Genomic DNA, 17,017 nt, shown 5'->3' on the forward strand with positions numbered 1-17,017 from the left:
GGGGATACTGTACATCCCAGCACAGGGGCGATACTCCGGGGATACTGTACATCCCAGCAACATCCCAGCACAGGGGGGATACTGTACATCCCAGCACAGGGGGGATACTGTATATCCCAGCACAGGGGGGATACTGTACATCCCAGCACAGGGTGGATACTCCGGGGATACTGTATATCCCAGCACAGGGGGGATACTCCGGGGATACTGTATATCCCAGCACAGGGGGATACTTCGGGGATACTGTATATCCCAGCACAGGGGGATACTCCGGGGATACTGTATATCCCAGCACAGGGGGGATACTCCGGGGATACTGTATATCCCACCACAGGGGGGATATTCCGGGGATACTGTACATCCCAGCACAGGGGCGATACTCCGGGGATACTGTACATCCCAGCACAGGGGGGATACTCCGGGGATACTGTACATCCCAGCACAGGGGGGATACTCCGGGGTAAATGTATATCCCACCACGGGGGGGATACTCCGGGTTAAATGTATATCCCACCACGGTGGGGGATACTCCGGCGTAAATGTATATCCCACCACGGGGGGGATACTCCGGGGTAAATGTATTTCCCAGCACAGGGTGATATTCCGGGGTAAATGTATATCCCACCACAGGGGGGATGCTCCAGGGTAAATGTATATCCCACCACAGGGGGGATGCTCTGGGGTAAATGTATTTCCCAGCACAGGAGGGATATTCCAGGGTAAATGTATATCCCACCACAGAGGGGATGCTCCAGGGTAAATGTATATCCCACCACAGGGGGGGGATGCTCCAGGTTTAATGTCTTTCCTACCAGGGGAAGGTGAGAATCTCCAGGTTAAATGTATATCCCTCCAGGGGAAGGCGGCTGACTCCACATTAAATATGCATGCATATCCTATCTGTGGGAGGTGAGAAACTCTGGAATGAACATGCAGATATACAACTGAAAGGAGGAGGACGTCCTGTAGTGCATAAATACCCCACAGAGGGGGTGAGAAATGTCATCATCCCTACATAAATGCCCATTGATTTAAGTCTTTTGTGGCACAGTGGTAGGGTCCCTACCTCTGGAGCACAAAATCCAGTGTTGTGTTCCACCTGTTCCACAGGTGTGTCATAACATGCCCGAACAAGCTGATTAAAAGTATCTATTAATATTCAGCAAGGCAGATGAGTTTCTATAATTGGTTTTTAAAAAATCCCACAGAGAGGGTTGAGATTCTATATTTGATGTGCAGTTATCTCATGGAGAAGGGGTAGAGATTGAACAGTCAATTCATGAATAACCCTGTGGCAAGGGGGGGAAATGCTTTGACATCTTGACTCATTAACACTGAAGGAACAGTGATATATTTCCAAATGAGGATTGTGGAATACATCTATGCCTTTCTGACAAGTTCTTATTATTGCTTCCTTTAAGCTGCATCCTACTTTGTGGTTACTGTTAGTGGAGGCATGTGCGCCACTCCTAGAACTAACCTTTTGCCTTTATAATTTCTCATTTCTACCCAAATTGCTTTCTCATCTTGCTTTCCTGGGCTTAGGTTATCCCCGCCTATTGTACGTATATCTTCGTTAATTTACAGGCCCATCTCTCCACCTTCTCCTACTTTCCTGTATGACGTCTCCCTGGGATAGTGTGCTAGAAATCAAGCTCCAGAGTTTTCACAAAAGTTAAGCATTGTTGAAAGTATGGAGAATTCCCCAATTTGCCTGTCTTTCAAACCGAAGTTGACCAAAAGCGTGGACTAGATTTCTGTACTTAACAAGAATTACTATCTATTACAATTAAACGTTTTTCTGTAGTTACAATTATGAAACATCAAAATATAACTGTACTACTTTAAACGCTAACCCCTTTATAAATTTGTGTACGGACCAGCACAAATAAAAGGATGGAAGGAAAGATTAAAAAGACAGTTCAGGGCTTTTGCCCGAAATGTTGATTTTCTTGCTGCTCGGATGCTGCCTGACCTGCTGTGCTTTTCCAGCACCACTCTAATCTTGACTCTGATCTGAAGTCCTCACTTTCACCGAGTTCAGCATTGTCTGTCTACGGGATTTGCTGAGGTTATTCTTATGCGAATCAAAATGCTGCTTCTCAATCTTCTTTCTCCAGATGCTTTCACTTGCTCACAAGAGGAACAGGGTGACTGTTTCACACCTATAAAGGACTTTGACTCGTCGATTAAAAGTCACAGCTTGCTGCAACTGAAGGGGAAAAATAAACTGATTATCTTCAGGCTTGAGTTGCTTTTTACTGAAAGCGAAAACAGCTCCTTCTCCTCCAGAGGCCTGACTAGTTTCTGACAAAATGTACAAATATCCCATCGAGAGGGAGAGAGATTTTATAATCCTATAGACACACACAGCCGTTGATTTCGGCCTCTTGCAGCCAGTTCTTTTCCTATTTCAATCCATGTTCACGAGTACAGAAAAAGAAAAGTTCTTTACGTCTGTTAATCCTAAATGGAGTAGGACCTGAATATTCTTCAAACCAAGAGACCATCACAGAGCCATGTGATATGTTGAGTCGGATAACAGAAAGCTTGGTCAAAGGGGTGGATCTTCGCCTCTTTGCCAGCCTTCTGTTGCACAAGACGGTGGTTTGTGCTTTGGTGATTCTGTGTTCATCACCGGGGCTCATGAACCGCAGCTGACGGCCTGAGTTGCATTAAATGCAGGTGAAGGCACAGGTTGAGGTGTTGCAGGATTCACACCTTCTCTTCAAGGAGTTTAAGATTTTAAGTAGCACCTTTAAAAGGAGGACGAGGTACATGGGGAAGAGACGTTTGTGCTGAGGATTCCAGAGCTTAGGGCCAGGCAGCTGAAGGAGTGCCCTGCAGTGGTGGGGCAAAAGAAGTTGGAGGTGCTCGAGAAGCCAGAATGGGAGGAGTGCAGAACTCACGGAGGGTTACGGTGATTGTGTCTGTGTGTGTGTCTGTGTGTGTGTCTGTGTGTCTGTGTGTCTGTGTCTGTGTGTCTGTGTCTGTGTCTGTGTGTCTGTGTCTGTGTCTGTGTCTGTGTCTGTCTGTGTGTGTGTGGTCTGCTCATAACAATTTGAACTCACGCGTAGACCCGGGATGTTCTCAGCACTGTGGTGACCCTGGCAATGTTTCGAGGTGGTGTCCCAGACCCGGAGGTGCCACCCCAATTTCCAGCATGGTCTTCTTTTTGCCAGGGTGGGATGGGGTAGGGCTTGACTCTCTCACGTGAAGGCAACCCAAACTCTGCAGGGCCATTTGAGCTCAGTGCAGAGTGCCTTTTGTTTGGGGCAAAGCCCTCATCCCATAGCATTGGAGTTTGAAATCTTTACGCAAGTCGTGAATGCTCTTGAAAAGTGAGTAAGTGACACAGCCCTTTAAAAGTTGGGGGGAGAAAAACTGCCCACCCATGCCTGCAACAGATTTAAGGAAACAAAATCTGTTCCAGCAGTTATATTGGCTGTGCATTTAAATTCCACTAAGTGCTATCATTTTAGTTTGTTTCCCTTTAAGCTACACTTACCATGGTGTTGGGGAGCTGTGCGGAATGTTGGTTGGATGTTTGTAGTTTCAGTGACAGCGTAAAATGATTATGAAAGAATTAGCTGTCTTTACAGACTTACGAATACAGGTCTGGTTGATTTGATTTGAGAATGTGTACTTAAGGGGATTTCAGTGTTTTGTAAGGTCTTCCAGGAATACAACACTTTTAATATAGTGAAGTCTGCAATACATGTCAATAACTTGATTTTAATAAAACTTTACGTGGCTTACAAGGTCTGCCCATTGGGCAGAATGATGAAGTTGGCATGGAGGATCTGAGCACAAACAGGAAAATCATGGATTAACACTAAGTTGGCATACAAGTGAGAATAAGGATCGTATGTGGGGAGGGCATGAGTTGGTAATACATATGGTTGATCGACATGGAATTTAGCAAGGCATTTGATAAGGTCTCACTGGCAGAAAGAGCCCACGGGATCCAAAACAAAGAGGCACTTTGGATCCAAAATTGGCTGAAAAGGAGAAGGTGACTCTAGAAGGATATTTCTGTAACTGGAGGTCTCTTTCCAGTGGGGTGCTTTTGCTCGGACCCCTGCTGTTTGTAGTACACATTGAGGGTTGGATTTCAGCGGGGGGTGGGGGGAAGTAGGGTTATGATCAAGAAGTTCAGGGTATCGTAGAATTTGGTAGGGTGGTAAATAGCATGGAGGATACCAAGTGGGCAGAGCAGCCAGCAAATGAAATTCAAGCTGGAGAAATGTGAGGTATTGCACTTGTGCATAGCCGACAAAGCCAAAGTCTATGTATACTCCATCTGGAGGGACCCTGGGAAGTTCTGAAGATTACTGGGGCCTCCGTGTGTTTGTCCAATGATCCCTGAAGGTCGCTTTGCAAATACATAAGGCAGTCAAGACGCATAAAGGTACCTACTTTTATTAGCCAAGGCATGGAATACAAGAACAGGGAGGGTATGCTGGAACTGTATACAGTGTGGTTTAGGACGCAGCTCAACTTGTGTGTTTGGACTGGAAGATCTCCAATATGAGAAACGTTTGGACAAACTGTTTTCCTTGGTTGAAAGGAGACCTGATAGAGCTGTATGAAGATTACGAGGGGCATAGATAAGGAAGAGGAGACAGGAAGGCAGTTCTTCCATTGGTAGAGGGGTCAATAAAGATTTAAGATGAGATAGAAGGAGAGGGTTGAGGATTTTGTTTTCACTGACTGGGTGAGAATCTGGAACTCTCTGCCTGGGAATAGATGGTTGAGTCAGCAGTTCTGGAAACATTTAAGCAGTGTTTAGATACTAACTTGTGTTGCCATAGCTTCCAGGCCCTGGGCCAAAAGCTCGGAAATTGAATTAGTGTAGTCAGATCTTTGACCAGAGTGGACACGAAGAACCGATTGGCCTCTTTTGGTACTGAAAATGCCTGAGCCTATACAAGTTGCAAGAGGCCATGAAGAGATCTGTGGGGTGGAGTGGGGTTATGGACTGAAATGTGAGATACTATTGGGGATGAGTGGGAGGGCATGGCTTGACATGTATGGACATGGAGGGCTGTTGGAGGGGCTTGGGGTGTAATGTTTGGGAAAACCAAGACATTTCGGAAAATTTTAAGAAATCAGCTATAATCAAGTTGAGGCACAGCTGGATGAGTTTTTTTTTTAAAGCAGATGAGTTGAGGGTGTTGATTAACCCTTGGGGATGTGGCATTGCCATCTAGGAGACATGGTTGAGGGAAGGGCAGGACTGGCAGCTCAGTAACCTGGGGTGTAGAACCTTCCCGCACGATAGATGTGTGTGGATATAGGTGGGTTAGTGTAGCACGGAACATGGTGTCACAATATTGATCAAAGAGGAGTGTGATACTTTAGGTTCCTCAAATCAGACTGTGTGGGTAGAACTGAAAGCAAAAAAGGGGGCAACCACATCGCTATAGACAGCGGAACAGTCGGGGAAACATTGAAAGACATGGAAAGACAAATATGCAGGCATATCTCAGAAGTTTGGGATAATAGTTGGCATGGATTGGATGGACCGAAGGGTCTGTTTCCATGCTGTATGACTAAGTGTAAAAATAGTAGGATACTAATAAGGGATTTCAACTTTCCCTTTCTTAACTGGGATAGACAGAGTGTGAAAGACTTCGAGGTCAGAATTCTTAGTGTCCAGGAGAGCTGCTTAAGCCAGTGTGTTAATAGGTCCTGCAAGACAGTGCTGGACCTAATTTTAAGGAATGAAATGATAGCAACCATATTCAATAAAATTTAAGGCAAGTATGGATAAGGACAGAGATGGACTAGAATAATGATTTTGAACTGGGGGTGGGGAACGGTAATTTTTATTCTAATAAGACAGGATCTGACCAAAGTGGACTGCGATCGGCTCCTTACAGGAAAATTCACATCTAAACTGTTGGAATAATTCAAAAGGGTAATAGTGTGAGCGCAGGGCCTACGTGTTCCCGTACCGATGAAGGGAGGGATCAACGAGTGCAAAGACCTTGGGCTGAGTGAAACACCGCTCCCTTTGCTGTGCTTTTCCAGTCAGAGGTTGTTTCTCTCCCATCTTTTGCTGCTGGTAGGCTCTGTAGTGAAGCGGACTCTGATTGGAGGTGCAACAGCTTGCAGAAATTTGCACTTAGTTGCATTTAGAATAACAAACCAAATTGGAGCCTTCTGCAGGCCATATTGTGGCCCCATAGGCTATCTGCTGTGCAAGCCTTCTCTCTATATACTGCACACTCCCTTATGTTGATGACCTTCTCCAGGCTGAAATCTGTTTGCCGGTGTTCCGTGCACCTAAAATTTCCCTTGATAGCTTTTTGATATTACCTGATTATAAAGAGATCAAGTTTTCTGCCTTCTGTTTTTTTTTTGTCGACAGTTATCATAAAGGCACCAGCTGATGTTTTACTTCCTTCTGGTTCATCACCCAAATTCCTGTTGGCTCTCTTGATTTTCTGTCTGGCATATCACAGTGATCCCAATTCTGCTTCACTCAAAGTCCATGAATGCGCATCTCTTCGCTTGTTATCATTAGCTAATCAGCAAGACCGATCCAGTGACCTTTGCACTCAACTGCTCCTACGTGTTTGCAGTCAACTGACTCAACACTGACCAGAGATTCAAGCTGAGATGGATCTGCTTTGTGATTCAGCTACAGCTTTTTGCATTAGTTCTGTATTAAGCGTCATAACATACTTGAAACATTAACTCTGTTTGTCTCTCCGTAAATGCTGCCAGATCTGCTCAGGTTCTCCAGCACTTTCTTTTTTATTCAAGGAGTTTTGAGGACCAAGATCGTCTGTGTGTGGACCCACAGGAGAGGGGAGAGATACTAAACAAATATTTCACGTCTGTGTCTACCATGGCAAAGAACATGGCAGCTAGAAAGTTTGGGGAAATAAATAGTGATGTCTTGAAAGGTGTCCATATGACAGAAGAGGAGGTGTTGGAGGCCTTAAGACGCATAAAAGTAAATAAATCCCCTGGACCTGATCAGAGAAATTAAGAACAGGAGAATAACCAGGGAAAGAGTAGGGACCCATTAAGGACTAAATTGACAGTCAGTATGTGCAGCTGGAAAACATAGCTAAGGTTATAAATGACTTCTTTGCATCTATGTTCACTATAGAAATCAGTTGTGATATACTTGAACAAATCAGCAGAGGAAGATGATTTTCAGAGTTTTCATAGATCATAGAACACAAAGTTGATAAATATCCAGGCTTCTGTAGGAGGCAACCAAGGAGATTGCACGGTCTGTGTCATTATCTTTCAAGGCCTCTTTGGTCACAGGAGGGTTGCCAGAGGACTGAAGGACAGCCAATGTGATCTTGAAGAAGGGCTATAGGAGTAAAGCAAGCAACTATAGACCAGTCAGTCTAACAGCAGTGGTAGAGAAATCATTGGGAAGAACAAGGAGGGACAGAATTAATCTCCACTTGGAGGGGCATGGACTGAGCAAGGATGGTCAGCATGGCTTTATCGAGGGAAGATCATGTCTGGTAAACTTGATGGGATTTTTTGAGCAGGTGATGTAGCCTACATGGACATCAGTAAGACTTTTGACAAAGTCTCAAATGGCAGAATGGCTAAGAAGCTAGGAGTCCTTGGGATGGGTTCAAGGGTAATTTTGGTAAATTGAATCCAAATTTGGCTCAGTGGTAGGAAGATGAGTGTGATGGTAGCCTGTGTCGAGTGGTTCAGTGCTTGTTTGTAGTGTGTAGTGTGCATTAATTACCAACAAAAATTAATGGTTTGGTAAACAGCAAGAAGGAAAGCCTTAGATGACAGGACATTATGGACAGGCTGGTCAGATGGGCTGAACAGTGGCATATGGAATTTAATCCTGAAAAATGTGAGGTGATGTATTTTGGGAGGATGGACAGGATAAGGGAATGCATGTTGATTAGTAAGACCCTGGTGTCTGTGTGTGTGTGTGTGTGTCTCCATATCCATAGATCCTTGGAGGCAGCAGATTAAGTGGTTAAGAAGGGCATATGTGATGCTTGTCTTTACTAGTCAAGGTTCTGAACACGCAAGCGAGGAGCTTATGATCGAGATGTAGTTAGTTAGGCTGCAGCTGGAATATTATATGAGGTTCTGGTTGCCACTCTGTAGTATTGATGTGTTTGATGTGAAGTGGTTGAAGAGGAGGTTGACCAGTATGTTGCTTGGGCTGGTGTGATTCGGATATACAGAGAGAGGCTAGATAGGCCAGAGTTGCTTACCTTGGAGCAGAGGAGGCAGCAGGGAGACCTGATTGAGGTAAACTGTGAGGGGCATAAATAAGGTACATAGGGCGATACAGCTCTCATTGCTAAAGGAGTTAATAACTGGGGCAGTTTTCAAGTTAGGAATAGGAGGCTCAGACAGAATTGAGGACAGGAAATTTTGCCCAGAGGGTGGTGGGGTACCTGAAACTCTGCTTGTGAAAGTGGTAGAGGCAGGAACCCTCAAGATATTTTTAAGAACTAAATTAGAGTAGCACTTGAAACGCCGTAGTGATGGAATTTGGGATAAGAATAGATGGATGTTTGGTGAAAGCATGGACTCGCTGGGCTGAAGGAATCATTTCTGTTCTGTTTTTAAAAACAAATTCTGTAAACTGGGATGAAATCCCAGAAAACCGCCCTGACCCTCATCAACACTTGTGGCCACCATCAATCTGTGCTCGGAGGAGTTGTCAGTCCTGAAACCTGTGTCGTCCTCCCCAGCGCCCAAACCACCCCGCCCCAAGCAACTGAATGAAGGTTCCATCTTTGGGTGGGATGTAAAGGCGTTCCTGAGGAAGCCGGTGAAGATCTAGGCTCCCATGACCCATCTCCGGAGTGAAATTTCTCGGTTGTGTTTGGTAGTTTTTGACGTTGGGAAGGGAGCGACGTATTAATTCTGAGCTTGTTTCTTTCTTTTAACCCTTTAGTGAAACCCTCCCGTGCGGCGGAGGAGACCGTGACTGAACCGGTGGGGTGGAGACACCGTCTAAACCTGCAGACGCAGCGGGATACTTGGTAAACGGAGTAGCGGCTGCCCTGAGCTGGGCACGGCAAACCTATCGGCCTCCAATCACCTGGACTGACTCCGTCCTCATCTGCCGGTGGGACGTGACAGCAGAGAGCACCAGAAATAACATGGCACAGAGGAACGCCTGGCAGCAGAGGACAGACGGCCCTCTGCACTAAATGGTTAGACCGTGCATGCCGGCAGCTATAGCGGTGAGGATCAGCGTTGATGCCGGTCGGTCTGCTGGCTGACGGGCTTGGCTGCATCCCCGAGCCACCCCCATCCCTTCCCCTTGACTCACGGCTTCCGAACGCTCTGTTCAAACCCAACCCCCTCTGGCGAACATTGCCCAACAGCCCAGAGGCAGGACTGGCTGTGGGCAGCTTGGAATTGTTTCTGCTTATAAAGAGCCAGCACAAGGAAGGCTGGCTTATGCTCCAAACGAGTCAGCGTGAAAGATTTCCTGACCAGGAGGCCTACCCGAAAGTGACACATTTCCTCTCTGCCGAGGGTGAGTGGTTTACACCCAAAGCTGCCAAAGTACAGAAAAGCAAAGTCAGCTCTCAGCGTGCACAGACACACAAAGGAGACAGGAGGAGGAGGAAGAATTGGAAACAACAGGATCTCCGATAATTGACCGTTGGAGTAAGGGACCTGAGGGTACGGCCGGCCCTCCACTTCGTACTTGGTGCAACCCCCCACCTCCAAGGAGGAGATGGGCAGATAGGATCAAAGCCCCTTGTTCTGGTAGGACCATGCTTTTATTTTATGAACATTAATTTTTGTTAGAAAGCTTTTTTGGGGTGAAAAACTGCATTTGCAACCAAGGAGCCTTTCTGTTCACACACAGTGACATGGCAGAAGATGGGTGAGAGAATCCCTGCGTGCTGGATGAGTATTCATAACTAAACTAATCTGTCAACTCTTTGCTGTGTTGGAAATGTTTGTTCTTTTTATTTCAAACTATTGGCTTCAACCAGCTGCTTTTTTTCTCTCTAAATTAAGCTCAATGCCCTCGATTGTCCTGGTTTTTATTTCACGTTCATATGTCCATGGCAGATTAAAGGAATTTATTTGTCCCAGTGGGAAACCTTTTAACCTCCCCAGGTTTTTTCCCATGTTCTTGGGAAGGTGCCATTTTCTGCATTTGCTCTTTATTACAGTCTGCAGCCCTGGGAGGGGAAGGAACCAACGTCTCGCCAAAAAATTGTTGTTCCAAGTTTCTGTCCTTTTATTTTCCCCGTCCTCTCCTTCTCTTTCCAAATTGCAGTTCTGTTTCCTAAAAAGGTAGCAAGTTGGTTGGTGTGTTGTTTCCAGCTGGGGCTGGTTTGGCAGTCCGAGGTTGGGGGTCTGAATAGTTGCAACGAGTGACTTGTAGGTTGCCTCCTTTTATATCAGCCCAGCTATGCTGCTGTTTTCTGTCTCTGCTGCTTCTGACTGACTGACTGACTGGCTGGCTGTCCAGGTCACTTTGGGCTGTGCAGGGTGTGGGTTTGTCTTTTGTTTCTTGTTTTGATGTTTGTGCATTCGCAAGGGATCCTCGTGTCCATTAAGCCACCCCCTTGAATCATGCAGAACTTGTGGAGCAGCTCATCAGTTCTGCAACGTAGCAAGCACGTGTTTGTAGCACAGTCTCAATAATGGTGAATCAGCATCTTAAGCCTCTTACTGTTAGACATTTGTTAGACTCCAACAAAGTGGTTTGGGGCTTGGGTCTGTAACTGAGAAATACCTTTTTTACCACATGGGGTTTCAGAGTAGACAGTGTTTGAAAGAATCATGGATGGCTGTAAGTATACACGGTCAGGAATCTAATCACGACGTTCAAATTGTTCATAGATTTTTAAAAAATAAAATACTTACATTTCTATAGCACCTTTCATAAATCCAGGAAAACCCAATATGTGCAATTCAGTCAGTGACCTCCTTCTGCAGTGTATCTGTAATGAACCCTGAAGCCAATTTATGCATGGAACGCCTTCAGGAACCACAGTGTGTCAGTGACTGGGTAACTTGCTTTGATGAGTTATCCAGTCACAGAGTCATACAGCATGGAAACAGACCCTTCGGTCCAACCAGTCCATGCCGACCATAATCCCAAACTGAACTGGTCCCACTTGCCTGCACACAGCCCGTAACCCTCCAACCATTTCTTATTTATGTACTTATCTAAACTTTAAATGTTGTAACCGAAACCGCATCCACCAGTTCCTCTGGACGTTCGTTCTACACCTGACCCTTTGTATGTGGTTTTTTAAAATAAAAGCTTTTAAAAATCTTTCTCCTCTCACCTTAAAATAATTTACCCCCCTAGTCTTGAAGTCCCCCACAGAGAGAAAAGACACCTGCTATTAACCCTATCTATACCCCTTCATGATTTTATAAGCCTCTATAAGGTCACCTCTCAACGTTCGGCACTCCAGTGGGGAAAAAAGACCCCAACCTATTCAATTTGCTATATCAGTTTGCTCGATATTGAAATTGGGGTCCAAACATAAGGGTTAACTCCCCTATTCCTCTTCAAAATACATCTATGGGATTTTTTTACATCCACCCGAGGGGACATGGATATTAATGTAGAATAATGGATACCTGGGAGTGAGGTACAGATTGGAATTTAATCGAGGGGTTCAGATGGTTTATATATAGAATAATGGATACCTGGGGGTGAGTTACAGACTGGAATCTAATCGAGGGGTTCAGATGGTTTATATACAGAATAATGGATACCTGGGAATGAGTTACAGACTAGAATCTAATTGAGGGGTTCAGATGGTTTATATACAGAATAATGGATACCTGGGAGTGAGTGACAGATTGGAATCTAATCGAGGGGTTCAGCTGGTTTATATATGGAATAATGGATACCTGGGAGTGAGGTACAGACTGGAATCTAATCGAGGGGTTCAGATGGTTTATATATAGAATAATGGATACCTGGGAGTGAATTACAGATTGAAATGTAGTTGAATCCATATTTTGGGTTTGAACTGCTGCGTAAAACTTTCATACAATCACACTCTGCAGCGTTGCACTTTCAGGATCTCTACCATTTTAGCCTTTAGCTCCTTGTGCAAAGCGGGCAGTGGCCAAGCTACAGGAAAAAAAGAGCAATATATTAGAGAGAGAGAGAGCCTCCTCAGAATTGATAAGCAAGGAAGCATTTCATCACATGAGAGAAAATGTGGGGGAAGAAACCGAACCGCCTGTCTGATCACCAGAGAGAAAGTGAAACAGATGAACAAGCTTCAAGCTTCTTCCTAGCTAAACAGGAAGCCTGTTGATAAATGTGAAGCCAAATGGAAAAGGCCATTATGTGTTCCAGAAGATACACGGACATCTTCAGAAAAACACGTGTACCAAGTAAGTTGGCTGTTTGCTTGCCGTGAAAGGGAGATCACCAGATCTGCAGAGTGTTATAAATTATATAGAATTTGCTTAAAGTATACAGCACCGAAATAGTTTGTTTGGTCCAACCTGCCCATACCATTTCTGCTCTACCCTGACCTCCTTGCCTGTTTCCTGTAACTCAGCATTCCATGCTACTTTACATTTATCTAGCATTCCCTTAAATGTTTCATGACTCTTTGTCTCAAACGCTCCCTCTAGTATCAAGTTTCACGTTCACTTGAGTGAATATGTTTCTTCTGCATTCGTCAGTTGACTTCCTGCTAATGATACATTGAAGTTAGCCGGGAAATAAAGTCAATTTAAAACCTTTTGTAACTTTTTAATGTGCTTCTGTTCAGCCTTCCTGGCTCGCTTGTCCTTTTCCTGATGGGTAAAATGTTGCATTTCTGGTAAAGTGCTTGTAAATCGTTTACAGTCTGTCCAATGCCTTTCTGTCCTGTAATAGTGAGCAGAACTGTGCAAGTACATAGTACATTCTGTACCACATGGTTCAGCACACCCACCCTCCCAACATTCTGTCGTTACCATTCAGCCACAAGATCAGCTCTTGTACAGTGAAGAGCACAGGAGGGAATGCCAGACATACCTGAAACTGAGGTGTCAATCTGGTGAAATTACGACACTTGCATGCCAAAAATGTTCCACATGCACTGTCCTTATTGTCTTAATTTGTATGCAGTATCCTGTTGAAGCACCTTTGGACATTTATCTAAATTACATTTACTGTGTAGCCCTCTGGTAAGCTCCAAGGAGGAGCAGGAGCCTGAATTGTTAAACAGCAGGAGCTTGTTATGAAGGTGTTCACTCTACGGGCCGTAAGGTTTGAGAGTGTGTGAGACTAAATGGTCAATGACATTGTCAATATGTCACATGATTAGAACAACATCTGCCAGGACTTTGCCCACTCATGTAACTTGTCTGTGTCCCTCTGTAGACACTTTGTGTCATTCACACCACATGCCTTACCATGCAAGGGTGGGTCAAACCCAGGCAAGTGGGAAGAGTTTAGCTTGGCAAACTTGACTGGCATGGACGAGTTGGAACGAAGGGTCTGTTTCTGTGCTGTGTGACTCCTGTTTCACATTGAGTGGAAAGTTGTACATTCAAAGATAGTACATTCATTTCTGTCGTTCAGGCCAGTAAGTATTGTAATTAATTGTGGCTCCAAAACTGATCCTTGAAAATGTCCCTTCATCCCAAGTCTCTGTCTTCTGTTAGTCAATTCTCTAACAATCTTCTATAAGGTGGCATGGTGGCTCTGTGGTTAGCACTGTTGCCTCACAGCGCCAGAGACCCGGGTTCGACTCTAGCCTCAGGCAACTGTCTGCGTGGAGTTTGCACATTCTCCCCGTGTCTGCATGGGTTTCCTCCCACAGTCCAAAGATGTGCAGGATAGATGAATTGGCCATGCTAAATTGACCATAGGTTAGGTGCATTAGTCAGGGTGAATGGGTCTGGGTGGGTTACTCTTTGGAGGGTCAGTGTGGGCGAGTTGGGCCAAAGGACCTGTTTCCACACTGTAGAGGAATCTAATCTAATCTTAAAAAAAAAATTTAAGCCAATCTTTTATCAAGAGAATGTGACAGAAAAAAGTTTTCTTTTTGAAATCCAAACTGACTATTTACTGGCATTGTACTCTAAGTTTCTATGCAGTTTTCGATTTCCTCCATTGGGTGGAATTCTATTACATTTTCTACCATTCTTGTTAAGATGACAAGTCTTTAGCTCTTATGAAAGCAATTTGTCAGTATAGTAGCAAAAAATGAACTAATAATTTCCAGCTTTCATCACCTGATTTTAGTATCTGAAACCTCAATTTGAGACTTTTAAACTGGCTTTAACACTAGGAGAAAGCCAGGTTCAGCCAAACTTGCAAAACCATTGTGAGATTCACAAAGGTCACCTGAACCAAATTTAACAGTTTATCAAAAGAAATTGAAACTCATATGTGAAGAAATTCTCATCTGATTTCTTTCAGTTATACCTCTTGGGCTTTTATGGGTGAGTCGACCATATATTATCCAGCTTGTTTAAAAACCATGACTGCTGATGTGGAAACACCCAAGTTCAATGTATTTCAAGAGAATAGCTTATGGTCAGAGCAGGAAAGGAAAAAGGAATTTTAATACACAGAAGCAGGGCCAGGACTTGTACAATTAATGGTAGGGCCTTAGGTGGTGTTGCAGAACAGATAGATGTAGGGATTCAGATACTTAATTCTTTGACGTTTTTAGCACATGTAGACAGGGTAGTTAAAAAGGTTTGCCTTCATTACTCAGACCCTTACATATAGGAGTTGGGACATCATGTTGAGGTTGTACAGGACATTGATGAGGTCTCTTGTAGAGTCACTGAGATGTACAACATGGAAACAGACCCTTCGGTCCAACTCGTCCATGCTGACCAGATATCCTAAATTAATCCAGTCCCATTTGCCAGCACTTGGCCCATATCCCTCTAAACCCTTCCTATTCGTATACCCATCCAGATGCCTTTTAAATGTTTAATTGTTCCAGCTTCCACCACTTCCTCTGGCAGCTCATTCCATACATGCGGTACCCTGAAGTTGCCCCCTAGGTCCCTTTTTTAAATTTTTCCCCTCTCACCTTAAACCTATGCCCTCTAGTTCTGAACTCCTCCACCCCAGAGAAAAGACCTTGCCTATTTACCCAATACATGCCTCTCATAATTTTATAAACCTCTGTGAAGTCACTCTTCAGTTTCTGACACTCTAGGGGAAACAGCCCCATCATTTTCAGCCTCTCTGAATAGCGGGAGCCCTCCCAATTCCTGGCAACATCCTTCTGGAATACTGCATCCAGTTCTGAATGCCCTGATTTGGAGGATATTATTGAGCAAGAGAGAGCTCAGAAGAACCTTGCCAGGATTTTTCCGCTGAGTATGGAGGATTTGAGTTTGAAAGGCTGGATGAGGCTGGCACTTATTCCTCTGGAGCGTAGAAGGTTGAGAGGTGACCTTACAGAAGTTTATAAAATCATGAGTGTAGATAGGATTAACGGCAGGTGTTATTTTTCCCTCGTATGTACAATTTCAAGACTAGGGTGCATAATGTTAAGGTGAGGGAAGAGAGATTTAAAAAAGACATGAGGGGCAAATTATTTTAGACAGAGGGTGGTTGGTGTGTGGAATGAACTTCCAGGGGAAGTGGTGGATGGTACATACAGTTACAATGTTTAAAAGACACTTGGATAAGTACATGAATAGGAAAGGTTTGGAGGGATATGGGCCAGGAGCAGGCAGGTGGGACTAGTTTAGTTTGGGGTTATGTTCGGTGTGGACTGGTTGGACTGAAGGGTCTGTTTCTGTGCTGTATGACGCTAAGTCAAACATTCTCCCTCACTCCATGCCTGTAATTCTCAGCACCTCATAACAGTAAACAATAATAAAGCCAATTGGAAATTCACCAAGAGCTCAAGGATATTTACATATTTGCCACTATTTGAGTATACAGGACATCAACTAAACAACCGCAGTCACAGGTTAAAATTTAACATTTCAAGGATTCAAAGCACCTTTTTTTTTTAAACTGCACATTCTTGACCTTCTTGTTTAATACAAGTCACATACTCCATTTTTTTTTAAACTTTATATCTGCACGTGTGTGTGCGCGCGTATTTTTTAATAGAATCCCTATATTATGGAAACAGGCCGTTTTGGCCCAACAACTCCACACCAACCCTCAATGAGCATCCCGCCCAGACCCATTCCCCTACCCTATCTCTGTAATCCTACATTTCACATTGTTAACGTACTTAACATACACATCCCTGAACACTCTGGGCAATTTAGCATGGTCAGATCCCCCCACAACCTGCACATAGAATCATAGAATCCCTACAGTGTGGAAACAAGCTCAACAAGTACACACTCCGAAGAGTGACCCACTCTCCTACCTTATTACTCGACGTTTACCCCTGACTAATACACCTCAACTACACATCCCCGAACACTATGGGCAATTTAGCATGGCCAATTCACCCTAACCCGCACATCTTTGGACCGTGGGAGGAAACTGGAGCACCCAGAGGAAATCCACGCAGACATGGGGAGAATGTGCAAACTCCCTGCAGACAGTTACCCGAGGCTGGGATCGAACATGGGACCTTGGTTCTGTGAGGCAGCAGTCCAACCACTGAGCCAACCTCAAATATTTGATGTCAAGTTTTATTATTTTTCTTCGGTTAGTAAATAACAAAATACCTCTTTCTTTTGTTGTGGTTCTGTTCACCAAGCTGGAAGTTTTTGTTGGAAACGTTTCGTCCCCTGGCTAGGCGACATCATCAGTGCTTGGGAGCCTCCTGCGAAGCGCTTCTTTGATGTTTCCTCCGGTGTTTATAGTGGTCTGTCCCTGCCGCTTCCGGTTGTCAGTTTCAGCTGTCCGCTGTAGTGGCCCGTATATTGGGTCCAGGTCGGTCTGGGACAACACTACCATTATAGGGCAAGCCAAACAAAGAAAAGCCATGGAATTCCTAGAAGCATGGCACTCATCCACAAACTCCATCAACAAACACATAGACCTGGACCCAATATACCGGCCACTACAGCCGTCAGCTGAAACTGACAACCGGAAGCGGCAGGGAAAGACCAC

General features: G+C 44.6%; 1 protein-coding gene across 3 annotated transcripts in view; it reads left to right on the forward strand.

Annotated features, from left to right (window-relative positions):
* The first annotated feature begins 8,921 nt into the window (after positions 1-8,921).
* mgat1b (alpha-1,3-mannosyl-glycoprotein 2-beta-N-acetylglucosaminyltransferase b) overlaps positions 8,922-17,017 on the forward strand; it is a 30,585-nt gene continuing 22,489 nt past the window's right edge. For 2 of the 3 annotated variants that reach the window (XM_043678040.1, XM_043678039.1), the window contains exon 1: positions 8,922-9,744. The gene's annotated coding sequence lies outside the window, so the exon portion shown is untranslated. Of the gene's footprint in view, positions 9,745-12,277; positions 12,361-17,017 lie in introns of those variants that run through there. The other variant, XM_043678042.1, reaches the window with a different exon arrangement.

The sequence above is a fragment of the Chiloscyllium plagiosum genome, chromosome 37 (genome assembly GCF_004010195.1).
Source record: "Chiloscyllium plagiosum isolate BGI_BamShark_2017 chromosome 37, ASM401019v2, whole genome shotgun sequence".
Lineage (NCBI taxonomy): Eukaryota > Metazoa > Chordata > Chondrichthyes > Orectolobiformes > Hemiscylliidae > Chiloscyllium > Chiloscyllium plagiosum.